This window comes from Hemitrygon akajei, chromosome 19 (genome assembly GCF_048418815.1).
Source record: "Hemitrygon akajei chromosome 19, sHemAka1.3, whole genome shotgun sequence".
NCBI classification, from domain to species: domain Eukaryota; kingdom Metazoa; phylum Chordata; class Chondrichthyes; order Myliobatiformes; family Dasyatidae; genus Hemitrygon; species Hemitrygon akajei.
Genome location: NC_133142.1, coordinates 32,783,837 through 32,798,783, shown reverse-complemented (window position 1 = coordinate 32,798,783; position 14,947 = coordinate 32,783,837). Strand labels below are relative to the sequence as shown.

Below are 14,947 nucleotides of genomic sequence, written 5' to 3'. Positions count from 1 at the left end.
CCATAATGTAGATAGAGTTCCAACTGTTTTTTGAACACTTTGAAGTAATGCAAAAGTACAGTTAGACGATTAAATCCTTGATTAATGTATATAGTTTAAGAATTCCACTTTTCATCTGAGCATAATTGTGCATCTTGGAGTCCTATTCATTTCCTGATATCTTTAAAATGACCTTTCCATTAATTTCTTAATATTACATGACATTTGGAATATGGATTTATTTATCTATTTACTTACTTATTGACACACAGTGCGGAATAAGCCTTTGTGGCCCTTCGAGCAGCGCCACCCAGCAGTCCCCTGATGTAACCCTAGCCTAATCATGGGACAATTTACAATGATCAATTAACCTACTAATTGGTACATCTTTGGGCTGTGGGTGGAAACCGGAGCATCCGGTGGAAACTCATGCGGTCATGGGAGAATGTACAAGCTCCTTTCTGCCAGCAGCAGGAATTGAACCCAGGCCACTGGTATTGTAAAGCATTGTGCTAACCACTATGCTACCTTGCCACAATATAATAACAATAAAGTTTTTGCATAACTTTAGATAACAACAAAGCTAACAATACCAATGCAACACAAATATCCCAAGGGGTACTTCACAGTTTCATTGCCAACAAATAAAAACACATTTCATACAGTTATAACCTCTGAGAAAACACAAATCCAGGTGACCAGAAGATTGGTTAAAGAGGCAGAACTTAGGGACCATTCTAAAGAAGGAAAGAGGAACAAAACAATGGAGATGTTTAAGAGAATGAATTCCCGGACCAAAGACCCTAGAATTCACCGAAGTGATAGTTATCAGTGGAGGAGTGATAAACTTGCTGATGTGTAAGAAGGTCTAATTGGAACATTGCAGATTGCAGACAAAGAAAGAGGCAAGAACATGAAAACTAGTAGCCAATATACAGTAGGCCATCAAACACAGGAGTTAGGGTTAAGTGAGAATTAGTGACAGAGACGATGCAGCAGATTTTTGGATGTCCTCAGAATTATAGAGTATAGATCAAGGAAAATAATCCAGAGTCTTATTTCTATCTTGATGATGAGTAAACTAACAAATACTTGCAAACAAATAAATTAGTAAGTATTTTTAGGATTTTCTAAATACAGCCATTGTTATAAAGGTTCCCCTGCTGTGGTCATTCTAGGAAGTCAAATCTTGCAGCAAAATGAGGACAGAGTCTAATTACAAACAAGAGAAAATCTGCAGATGCTGGAATTTTTAATTCTTCTCTACCTTCTCTCAATTCCTCCATCGCCGCTGTATCTGCTCTCAGGATGTGGCTTTTCATTCCAGAACAACTAAAATGTCCTTCTTCTTCCAAGAAAGAGGCTTCTCTTCCTTCACAATCAGTGCCGCCTTCAACCAAATCTTTTCCATTTCGCACATGTCTACCCTCACCCCATCCTTCCGCCACCTCACCAGAGACAGGGTTCCTCATGTCCTCACCTACCACTCCACCAGCAGCTGTGTCCAGCACATAATTCTTTGTAACTTCTGCCATCTTTGATGGGGTCCCACCACTTTCTGCTTTCTGCAGGGATTGCTCCCTATGTGACTCTCTTGTTCATTCGTTCCTCCCCACTGATCTCCCTCCAGGCACTTATTCTTGCAAGTGGAACAGGTGCTGCACTTGCTTCTACATCTCCTCCCTCACTACCATTCAGGGCCCCAAACAGTCCTTCCAGGTGAGGTGACACTTCACCTGGGAATCTGTTGGGGTCATCTACTGTATCTGGTGCTCCCCATGTGGCTTTCCGTATATTGGTGAGACCCAACGTAGATTAGGAGACTGCTTTGCCAAGCACATGCGCTCTGTCTGTCAGAAAAAGTGAGACTTCCCAATGGCCACCCATTTTAATTTCACTTCCCATTCCCATATGTTAATACATGGCTTCCTCTACAGCCGTAATGAGGCCACACACTGGTTAGAAAGCGATATCTTATATTACAACTTAATGACATGAACATCAGTTCTTGAACTTCCAGTAATGGACCTGCTCTCCTTCACCATTCCCCATTCCCATTTCCCTCTCTCACCTTATCTCCTTACCTGCCCAACACCTCCCTCTGGTACTCCTTCTGCTTTCTGTCCTCTCCTATCAGATTCCCCCTTCTCCAGTCCTCTCTCTCTTTCAGTAATCAATGTCTCAGCTCTCTACTTCACTACTCCCCCCACCCCCCAGTTTCACCTGTCACCTACTACCTTGTATTTCTTCCTCCCCTCTCCCCACCTTTATACTATGACTTCTCATCCCTTTTTTCTCCAGTCCTGATGAAGGATCTCAAGCCAAAACATTGACTGAACTCTTTCCACAGATGCTGCCTGGCCTGCTGAGTTCCTTCAGCATTTTATGTGTGTTGCTTGGATTTCCAGCATCTGCACATTTTCTCTTGTTTGTGATTGGACAGAATCTAATTAGATTAACTATCAGATCAACTAGATTCAATAGACTAGAAAACTTTGAAAATAAACATATTCATACCTGCAGCACACAGAAAATGCTACAGGAACTCATCTACGGAAATGAATAAACAGTCAACATTTTGGGCTGAGACCCTTCTTCAGGACTGTAGTCATACTTAACTAATTTCACCACTTAACTAGTATCAGTGATCCACTTTGTGTAGGAACATTAAAATAATGTGCACATATTCAAAGCTTTTGAAAAAAGATTGCCTTACTTTAGGTATTTGACAAATATATCTCCACTTCCCTAATAACTGTTGCTTTAGGTTTTCTCATTTCAATGTGTGTATAGTAGTGAATGATCAGAGATGAATGCCTTGTAAGTTCATGCATTAAATTAATGAGGCTTCCAGTGTATCTATTATTCATTCAGCAAACAGCTACCATCATGTGTGTTATAAACATGTTGCATTCTTATTCACATAGATTTATGAAACATGATAAGCTTTATGCACAGGTGAGTTGACTTCACAGATGAGTGCCTGTTTATAATGAAGAATCTGGTTAGAGGTCAGAAGTACAACTGCAGGGAACTAATCTGTATGTAAGACCACTGCAAACAATTAGCTTTAAGGAAAAGAAAATTTCTGGAGGAATTTATGTGCATATTGCTATGTGTTACTACAAGAATATTGGGGTCATTAAAATTGATGGTTTGCTTTCTAATCGTGACCTTGGATAGATTAGATTTATACTTTCATAGTTCTTCCACAATCTCAGGGCTTTTGAAGCCAATGAAGAACTTGCAGCTAAGTTGCCTACTGTACAGCAGGCTCCCACGGAGCAGTAGTGCGGTTATCATCCAGTTAATCTGCCAATCAGGTAAAGGGATTAATGCAGACTAAACAAATATTGTTATTACGTGGTAGGAACCAACCATGATGTCAGTCAACAATAGATTGATGCTAGTTCTGGCATTTTTGGAGCTCCCTCTCATAAGAAAAAAAGGTTTGGCCGTGGATGTATTTCTTGTGACAGCTGGTAAAATTCCATCTTCCTCAGAAGATACTGGTGCAATTCTATACCGCCATATAGAGAGGATCCTCACATCAGCCATTACTCTCTGGTTTGGTGCAACATCCTCTCGTGATATACGAACACTACGGTGAACTAACAGGACTGCAAAAAAAGATCACTGGCTGTTGTCTACCATCACTGCAGACCTTGTATGCATCCAGGGCAAAGAAAGGGCTGGAAAAATCATTGTGGACATTACCTACCCAGCAAACTGCCTTTTTCAAAAGGTCCCTTCTGGAAAGTACTAGAGACCTATTAAACCAAAAACTTCACAACATCTTAAAAGTTTCCAGCCAACATCCACCTCCATCCAGCTATTACCTCAGACACTGCACAATAAACACTTTAAACCACTTTTTAATACTGTTTACATTATTAAGACAGGCTGGTATTTATGCAAATTTCATTTCATATTTGTACCTCTAACTTTATTTTTATTTAATTCTTTATTTTGTATAATTGTTGAATGTTGTCATATTTTGTTGCATGTAGTACCAACACACACCAGCATGTAATGATTAATATACATGCAAATATACATGTTGGTAAAACTTTTGCATCAACTGCTGTTAGCTTACCTCTTCCTTTATCAAATATCTTGCTATTTCTATATATTTACATTTCCTAGTCCTTATTTTATTGACAGAGCTCTAATTGTTCATCAAGATTGTCTAGCAAGACTTTTGCAACCAAATTGTCCAACAAAAGAGCCCTCCTTACTGTTTGCTTCTGTTAATAATTGAATTACCATTTAATGAATAGAGGAATTCAACCAAACAGTTGTTAAAATTTGGAGTTCAAATCAAATATTTTCAGTATGATTTCTTCCCTGAAGCTATGTAAATTATCTACAGGCTAGTTAACTCATTCATTTTAACCAAGTAGGTTAGGACTGATTTATTTAAGTAGAATCTGTTTTTCTTTATGCCATTTACTGATTATAACACCAAAGAATCCAACTGATCTTTTATGTTGGTGCCAGCTCCCATTACCCGTCTTCATATTTCCCTGTGGCTCTGCAAGCCATTCTCTCTCACATACCCATCAACTCTGCTATGATTCTTACACTTCCCTCTCCTTTGTGGTAACTTACAGCAGTCAATTAAACTACCTGCACATAGTTGGACTGAAACCAGAGCACCATATGCAAACCCACATGGTCAAAATGAGAACATGCAACCTCCACAAAGACAGCACTCGACATCAGACTTAATGCAACTCCCTGAAGCACTAGTTGCTGCATCTCCGTGCCAGTCATTCTGCCACCATGCCTCCCTTAAGGCTGATAAAATTTAGAGACAGGAGCAATGCACGAGTGTACATTAGTTAAAATACAACAAGAATGTTGGCAACTAAACAACTTCTGATGAAAGATGAAGCTTCAGCATAAAGCCCTTAATCAGAATTGAAAAAGAAAGAAAACAAACCAGTTTTCACAATCAAGTTGGGGGAAGTACTTACAAATGTGTACTTCTCCCAATCAGCTCATTTCTCAATTCCTCTTCACTTCCATTCCCACATCAGAAGGATCTAAGAACCTTCCACTTCTTCCTTGAACAGCAGTCAACTCTCTTTCTTCAGAATAAGGGTATCAGCACTTGCCTGTGCTCCAGTGATGCCTGTCTTTTTGTGGGCAAGTAGAAAAGTATTTTCTTCCTGTCTTACTCAGGACAATTCTCTCTTTTTTTTCTTGGTGCATCTTCATTGGTACAGCTTCATGCACTCATGCAAAATTCTACAATGTCCTCTCTTTTCTGCTAACCTTCATCTTACACTTGTTACGAATGATGAACAACTCTGATGGGCAGAAGGGTACAGAATCGCCAATGCCCCCCCCCCCCTTTGGAGAATGGCAAATCGCTACTATTCCGATGCTGTTATCAAGGAAGGGAGAGAGACACAGGAGCTGCCAGGACAGTTGTTATTGATAACAGCTCATACAAATTAATGAGAGAGAGGCACAGCTAAGGTGGAATGTCTCCAGCTAACAAAAGAGAACGGAACCATTGATTACTGCTACTGTCTTTTGGAGAAGGTTTGTGTACTTGGTACTGTTCTATTCATTGAAACCCCTCAGGGGGCAACCAGAGTGGGCTGGTTTGATGGGTTACATCATCTCAACCTGATTGACACCTGAGACCCCGTGAGTGGGGATAAAAGTAAGGTCTGGGGAACACCCCTCAGACGCACCAGGAGAAACGCTACGAGACCGCTGAGGGCTTGTGTGTGTGTCCACCCTTGCCTGGGTGACGAGTCCTTCACGGAAGAATGGTCTAGCTAAAGGACGGAGGGGTCATAAGTGAATGGCCACAACAACAACGCATCGATGGATCAAGATCGTAAAGGAAAGTTGGCAAGTCAATAGCTGTTACTGTTCTCTCTCTCTCTCTCTCTCTCTCTCTCTCTCTCTCTCTCTCCAACAATTGCAACACAGCGACCAACAACTACCGCAGCCTGCATGAACTGAACTGAACTTTATATTTCCATCTGACAATTCATTATCCCCTAGACAACGATAGAGCTTATTTCTTATTGATTATTATTATACCCGCACTTTTAGGTTTAGTATTGATGACGTATATTATCTGTATATTTACATTGATATTATTTTTGTGTATTTTTACTGATAAATACTGTTGAAAATAGTACCACCAGACTCCAACAGACACTTCTATCTTTGCTGGTAAGACACCCAGTTACGGGGTTTGTAACAACTTGGGGGCTCATCTGGGATTTGATACCAAATTGGAGGGCCAGTGAATCGGGCTTTTAAGTCCAGACTTTGATCTGGTTGCGTGGGTAACCAGACGGGAAACCAGCAAAGATGGACGTAGACGAATTTACACAAAACCCAACTTTGAAGGCGCTAGAAGATGCCACAAAGATGGACTTGGTAAATATTGCGAAAGGATTAAATCTCACAGAGGTGAAGTCGTCAATGAAAAAGTGGGAGATGCGGAGGGCCATAACTCAGTATTATATTGAGAAGAATGTGTTTTTGGCTGAGGTATTGGAAAATATCCCTGAAAAGGTACCAGCTATTGGGACGGCTCAGTTAGAGTTGGAAAAATTGAGGCTGGACGCAGAACAGAGGAAAAGGGAGTATGAGCTCCAGCTAAAGGAGTTAGAGCTGAAAAGGAGAAGGAAAGAGCTGAAAAACAGAGGGAGCATGAACTTAGGTTAAAACAGCTGGAAGCAGTTGAAAGGGAGAAGGAAAGAGCTGAAAAGCAGAAGGAGCATGAACGTAGGTTACAACAGCTGGAAGCAGAGGAAAGGGAGAAGGAAAGAGCTGAAAAGGAGAAGGAGAAACAGAGGCAGCATGAGCTGGACATGAAGAAGTTAAAGCAGGAGAGAAGGATCCAAGGGGCAGACCGAGAGGAGAGGTTTAATGTTAGTAGGGAGTTTAGGTTAGTACCTCCATTCGAGGAGACAGATGTTGATAGTTATTTTTTGCATTTTGAAAAGGTGGCAGTGAATCAGAAGTGGCCCAGAGATCAGTGGGTGGCGTTGTTACAAAGTGTGTTAAAAGGGAAGGCACAACAGGCATATGCGGCGTTGTCTGTGGAGGAGTCTGAGAATTACGAGGAAGTAAAACAGGCTATCCTTCGGACCTACGAGTTGGTACCTGAGGCATATAGACAGAAGTTCAGAGATTTAAAGGAAGTGTGGAATCAGACGTATGCAGAGTTTGCCTATGAGAAGGGTGTGCTCTTGAATCGCTGGTGTGCGGCAGAAAGGGTGGAGGAGGATTTTGATTGTTTCAGGGAGTTAATTCTGATTCAGGAATTTAAAGGTTGTGTTTCGGATGATATCCAGATATATCTGAACGAGAAGCTGAATAAGTCTATATCAGAACTTGCCAGGTTCGCAGATGAATATGCCCTAACCCACAAGACAAAGTTTTCCTCGAATAAGAGTTACCAGAAAGACCGTAGAAACAGTAGAGAAAGCCCGCCGGCTGAGGTAGAAATTAAGCCGGGAGCTAGTGGTAAAAGTAAGGAGGAAGAAAGGCAAGCTGGCAGGAGGGTTCCTGGCTTGACCTGTTTTAATTGTGGAAAGGTGGGTCATATTGCATCTAAGTGTTTTGCTCCGAGGAAGGAGACAGGAAAAGGGAAAGCAGCAGTCCCTACAGGCTATATTGTGTCGATCAGCAAATCAACGCGAAAGGCCCAGGTAGATAAAATACGAGAGGGGCGTGAGAAATTTATTTCAGAAGGGACCGTGTCTGTGAAAAAGGGAAAAAACCCAGTTCCAGTGCGGATCTGGAGAGATACTGGAGCTGAGCAGTAATTGATTCTCAGTACGGTACTAGATTTTGGTCCTGAGACGGGAGAGACATTTTTGAGAGGCATAGGAAAAGGAACAGAAGCTGTACCTTTGCATGGGATCATTATAAATTGTGATCTGGTAACTGGACCAGTTGAAATGGGGATACGGTCAGAATTACCGAGAGACGGCGTGGACATCCTTCTTGGTAATGATTTAGCAGGGGGTGAGGTGTGTTCAGCAAGGAAGCTGACGAGCAAGCCTGTAAGTGTTGAGGACCCGCCCCTAGATTCCAAGATCTACCCCGCATGCACAACCACTCGCAGCATGTCGAGAAAGGCAGCTGAGAAAGAGACCAGTTTAAATGAGTACTGTGTTGATTTGGCTGAGACGTTTTTACCGACCCTGTACCAAGAGGGGTTAGGGGGTGGTAAAACGGAGTATAGGGAGGTGAAAGAGAGTAAAGGAGAGGAGGTAGACCTACCCTTAGCCGGGAGGGAATGTATAGAGGCACGGAGTAAAGATGAGAAACAGATAAGGCAGTTAGAAGGTCCAGGGTTGGACATGGATGATCTGTCTGGCTTGACAGAACTGTCGGAAGAAGTTGAAAAATTTAAATATGTTCCCAATAATGATATAAGGGCAGTCCTAGATGAAAAGGATGATGTGACCTTGAAGGAGTCTGCTGGGTTAGCAGATGAAATTGTTTTAACCAGCAGGGTTGAGTTTACTCCGGATGGGAGTTGCCCAGAGAGTAACTGGGAGGATCAGGGGAATTTAGAGTTTGAAAAGGGGACGGGTATTGAAAGCCTGGAAGAGGCAGATGTCCTGTTTGAGTGTGTTCAAGATGTGGATGCATATGGTACTGAACCTAGTAATGAAACTCAGGAAAAGTCTGAGGTATCTGATTTAGTTGAAAAGGAATGCAGTCCTTTTGGGTCAGATGGACTTGGTTCAGTGAAGAAAGGGTTAACCTTGGTACCAATGGGAAGTGAGAATTCCCAGTTGTTTGTGTTAGAAGGTGTGTTAAAAGTTAGTGAGGAGATAAAAGGTGGTGATGTGAATATTATTGAAGGAGAAGGGAAAAGTGTAGTTCCTAAATTGACTAAAGAAAATTTAAAGTCTGGATTGGTTTCAGAAGCAGTAACCAGGCTGAAGGAACAATGGCTTGTTAACAAGGTGCCTGTGAATCAATTACAGTTTGATTTGGAATTTAAAGGTAAACACCTTGCAGATGTTAAACTGAAAACTAATAGAAGGAAGGGTCCTGAAGATGAAACTAATGACTTGCTTAAAAATAAAGAACTGTGTGGAAGTTCTGAAGATGGGCTAAGTTTGGAAAACATTGTTGATAAAATAACTCCTATGAGAGGAGTATGCGAAAGCCTATTCCACACTGGTGAGCAAGCTAACCACGTGAGAGTTAAATGGAAAAGAGGCAAAGGTTGACAAAATGCCACTTTAAATAACAGGATCTGGTTTTGAGGGATTTCGACAAAGCATGTAAATAATAAAGACAACACCATGGAAGATTGACTGTTAAGTTTAAAAGTAAAATAAAGATTAGTATTTGCATAAACTTTTGTAATGTACTACAGAATAATCACACATGTATTGGTTCACATTTTGTAATATACACTTAAGCTAAGATCACAATTCTTTAGTTTTGTTTTGCTGAAGAAAAGGAATAAAAATAGGTGGTTATTAAGTTGGAGCCTGATGCTGCAGGAATATTAAGATATTAAGATATGAAAGGAAGTGACAATGTAATCGCTAACAGTTTAGATGCTAAGTTGAATGTATATCTGTATTACTCTGTAGTGAAAAACCCTTTTGTATTGTGTTAGATTCTGAAATTCTGTAAGACTCGGTATTAGTTAATTTTCCCCTTTGGTGAAAATTCTTAGAAGGATGGGGGTGTCACGAATGATGAACAACTTTGATGGGCAGAAGGGTACAGAATCGCCAATGCCCCCCCCCCCCCCTTTTGGAGAATGGCAAATCGCTACTATTCCGATGCTGTTATCAAGGAAGGGAGAGAGACACAGGAGCTGCCAGGACAGTTGTTATTGATAACAGCTCATACAAATTAATGAGAGAGAGGCACAGCTAAGGTGGAATGTCTCCAGCTAACAAAAGAGAACGGAACCATTGATTACTGCTATTGTCTTTTGGAGAAGGTTTGTGTACTTGGTACTGTTCTATTCATTGAAACCCCTCAGGGGGCAACCAGAGTGGGCTGGTTTGATGGGTTACATCATCTCAACCTGATTGACACCTGAGACCCCATGAGTGGGGATAAAAGTAAGGTCTGGGGAACACCCCTCAGACGCACCAGGAGAAACGCTACAAGACCGGTGGGGGCTTGTGTGTGTGTCCACCTTTGCCTGGGTGATGAGTCCTCCACGGAAGAATGGTCTAGCTAAAGGACGGAGGGGTCATAAGTGAATGGCCACAACAACAACGCATCGACAGATCAAGATCGTAAAGGAAAGTTGGCAAGTCAATAGCTGTTACTGTTCTCTCTCTCTCTCTCTCTCCAACAATTACAACACAGCGACCAACAACTACCGCAGCCTGCATGAACTGAACTGAACTTTATATTTCCATCTGACAATTCATTATCCCCTAGACAACGATAGAGCTTATTTCTTATTGATTATTATTATACCCGCACTTTTAGGTTTAGTATTGATGACGTATATTATCTGTATATTTACATTGATATTATTTTTGTGTATTTTTACTGATAAATACTGTTGAAAATAGTACCACCAGACTCCAACAGACACTTCTATCTTTGCTGGTAAGACACCCAGTTACGGGGTTTGTAACACACTTACCTTCACATGGTCCACCTCTGACTGTTCCCTTCCATTTCTTGTTTTCTCCAATTTAGTCTTCGAGGACAGATTAGCACGAATATTCTTTATGCATCTACAGGTGCCCAGGGCTATATCAGTTAGAATTCTTCTCACCCCATCTCCTGTAAGGATTATTTTCCATTTCCCCATTGCAACGGTCAATGTTTTATTTGGTCTGATGAAGATGGTTTCAACTAAAGGCTCCCCTGAGATGTTTTCTTCTGGAACTAAGGCTTCCTTTCAACCTTTGTTGTTGGTACCTTTGATGGTATCTCAATAACAACTCTGCTCTCAACTCCTCACCTCATGAACAGAATAATGAGAGTTCTCTCCACCCCATTCCTTACCTCCATTCCTTGACCTTTCATTGAACTAGTCAACCCTTGCAATTTTTGCATCTTCAGTAAGATTATTTCAGCACTTTCCCTTACAACCATAGGAGATGCAAGGCAAATCTTTTCACCTTTCTCCTTTACAGCTTCCAAACATCCCTTCCAGCAGAAGGAGCAATTCACTTGTGCTCCTCGCATTGTAATCTACTGCGTTCACAGCCTACTATGCAATCTCTAGCAACAGACACAAAACGCTAGGGGACCTCAGCATGGCATCAATGGACCTAATGAAAGACCTCAGCCTTCCATAGATGCTGCCTGACTTGCTGAATTCCTCCTGCATTTTGTGTGTGTTTATTCAAGAATTACAGCATCTACAGAATCTCTTGTGTTTATGGTAATACAGTCTCAATGTTGGTGAAACAAAACACAACTTGAGTGCCGTCTTTACAGAGCATTAACATTAAGTCTGCAATGCTGACTCAGAGTTCACTGTTCCCTTCAACCTTAATTCACATTTCAATCCCATTCTAACACATCTTTCTATAGCTTCCTGCCCTGTTCTAGTCAGGCCTAATATAAGATTGAGTTTAAGACCTAACTGCAGATCACATCTCAGTTTTCTGGACTCAATTTCATTTAATTTGCTCTGTCTGTGACAGAACTGGCCATTCCTGCTGTAAGGGATCCATCTCTAATAAACATGAGAAAGTCTGCAGATGCTGGAAATCCAAAGCAACACACACACGAAATGCTGCAGGAACTCTGCAGGTCAGGCAGCATCTATAGAAATGAATAGATAGTCAACATTTCAGGCCAAGACCCTTCTTCAGGAATGAGAAGGAAGAGGGAAGATGCCAGAATAAAAAGGAGGGGGAGAAGGGAAAGAGGCTAGCTGGAAGGTGACAGGTGAAGCTATGTGGGTGAGAAAGTTTCAGGGCTGGAGAAGAAGGAAACTGATAGGAGAGGAGAGTGGACCATAGGAGAAAGGGAAGGAGGAGGGGACCCAGGGTGAAGTAGTAGGCAGTTGACAAGAAGTAAAAGGTCAGAGTGGAGAATAGAGGAATGGGTGGATTTCTTTACTGGAAGGGGTGAAATCGATACTTATTTAATCAGGTTGGAGGGTACACAGACGGAATATAAGGTGTTGCTCCTCCACCCTGAGGGTGGCCTCATCTTGGCACAAGACAATGCCATGGACTGACATGTTGGAATGAGACTGGGAATCGGAATTAAAATGTTTGGCCACCATAAGTCGCACTTGCGGCGGATGGTGTGAAGGTGCTAAATGAAGTGATCCCCCAGTTTACAACAGGTCTCATCAATGTAGGGGAGGCCACATCGGAAGCACCAGACACAAAAGATGACCCAGCAGATTTGCAGGTGGAGTGTTGCCTCACCTGGAAGGGCTCTCTGGGGCCCTGAATGGAGGTGAGGGAGGAGGTGTATGGGCAGATCTAGCACCTAGGCCGCTTGTAGGGATAAGTGCTGGGAGTGAGATTAGTGGGGAGGGACAAATGGCCAAGGGAATCCCAGAGGGAAAGCAGAAAGCTGGGGGGTGGTAAAGATATATTTAGTGGTAGGATATCTTTGTAGATGGTGGAATTTTGAGATGATAGTGTGTTGTCACTCAGTTTATCTTTCCTCATCAGAACATCCTGACCTGCAGGACAATTTCCTTTATCCTGTCAATTCCTCCCTCACCTCCCTGACTTTTGTTTGAGCTGGAAGACCAAGAACAGGTTAGATTTAATTTTCAGAGAAGGTGATGAAGTAATGGAGAGGGCAAAAGGTATATCACTTTCCACAGATGCTGTCTGACCTACTCAGTGTTTCCATATTTCTTTTTGTTTTCATTTCACATTTTCTGCACCTGCAGATTTTGATTTATATTAGCTTAGCAATGCACAATCTAGTACTACTCTCGCCAGATGTTGTGCTCTTGTTTACCAGCCTTAACTTTACATACAAAAGTATTTAGTGCACAGAAGAAAACTGGGGCCTTAAACTCCATTGAGCTGATTCATTCACTTTCTGCTCTAAATCCTTAACAACGATTACAATTAAGATGGTTGAAGAACTGAACCAAAAACTGCACATCTATTCACACTTCACCTTACTATCTGTCAGAGTCCAGTGGCGGAGGATAACCCGATTACTGAGGCACATGATGGCAGGCATCTTCTACTTCATTATTCTGCAATGTTTTGACTGCTTCACAATACTTAAGCCTAATTATGAGTTCAAGATGCTACATTAGCCTTTTTTAATGAAGTCCAATTAAGCATCATTAACCTCTGCTCTGACTCATAATTTATTGGACGAAACAGAATGGGAAAGCTGTATGCAAAGGCTCTTGGCAAATGTATCTTGTCAAACTGAACTGGCCTTTGTGAATAATTGGCATCTATAAAAAGTTACAGACCGTGGTATTGTTTAATATGCAGTGTGCGAGCCAAATGATGACAGCCATGTGCATTACAACAGAAGGTAAACATGAGATTTGAAAGCTAGTTCTTCATGGAAAGTGAAAGCATCCATCACTGAAATGTTGACAGGCTTGGACAATGGATATAAGCCCTGGTTCCTTACAATCACTTACACTGTGTAAATACAATGCATGCAAAGATAGTATGAATATGAAGAAGCCTCATCACTTTAGTGTCTGAAACCATCATACTGAACCATCTTAAAAGCAATTTTTTCATTGTCCAATAAAGTTTTACTCTGCAGTGTTCAATTAAGAAAGGGTTGAAATGATAATTTTATTGGACAAAATTAAACTAAATCTATAAGAAGGGATGAATTTACCTTTTAACCTTAAGCAGCATATTAAATATATTCAGTTTCAATTATGTAACTGAAGAATGCAATAAAATATTCCATTTGTGTTTATTTTATAGGTAAAATGCATTGCATATTTATCAAATTGAATTTGGATACCTTTATTATATTAAACATTTCTATGTACAAACAAAAGTAATGCACAATATTTACTGGTGAAAGATTAATGTTATTTTAATGTTACTAAACTGGATTATTCAATGGCTACTCTATAAATAAAACAACATTGCAATATTTACTACAAATGTGACTCTTCAGCAGTAAGAAAAATCATCTATATGTTAATCCTGCTTATTAACTACTGTATGGGGGCTATATACAGCAAAGAAAAGCTCCATTGTTTGGGGCATTTATAGCAGGGATGGACATTACCACAAAAAGGAATAATTTAATAGAGAGTGATATGATTTGGCTATGAAAAGTAACCCGCTATCTGCCCTAAGCATTATTGCTTCATAGCGGATCATGTAGACACAGACATGTCTGCGCTGCTCTGTCACTATCATTTATTCCTTACGTCTGTGGAATATAGATAATTGATGTATTTCTGGTTTCCAGTAAAACCGGGAAGTAGATAAAAGTTTGGTGCTTGTAAGTGCATGTAAATGTTTGGTTAGAATTGACCTGGTGGCCAGTATGTATCAACACTGCTTCATTTTTGATAGCATGTGCCTCAACAGCCTTAGTTCATCCCATACTGAATTCTTCATGTTAACCATTTTTTTGAGATAGTGTATTCGTGTGAGATTTTCTTCAGAGAAGTGGAAGGGAGGGCCAGAGAATGAATCTGCCCTCAGTTCTCCATGCTTCCCAATAATAATCACAATCTATGAGACTTTCAAATGGAAAAGATCAAAATCATAGGACAGGTCATTTGGCCCACAGTGTTGTGCCAGCTTTGATGTTCTTGAGGAGGACATTGAAATTAAAAGACTTCTTATGCATCACCCACATTCATCCATTTGCTTCATATTCATGTGTCTATATTAAAACATCTTAATTCCAGCTAATTGCCTGTTTCCACTACTAGCATGGCAATCTATCCCAGGCACTTAACATTCTCTGCATAAAAAACACTTGCACTTCACGTTGCCTTAAATCCTGCTTCTAACTTTAAAGAAGTTTGACATTTCTAAGCTGGGAA

At 40.9% G+C, this 14,947-nt stretch overlaps 1 protein-coding gene across 4 annotated transcripts in view; it reads right to left on the bottom strand.

The window, feature by feature from the left end:
- Nucleotides 1–14,947, bottom strand: part of LOC140741862 (chemokine-like protein TAFA-1) — a 605,590-nt gene that overhangs the window by 428,039 nt on the left and 162,604 nt on the right. The window lies entirely within an intron of this gene.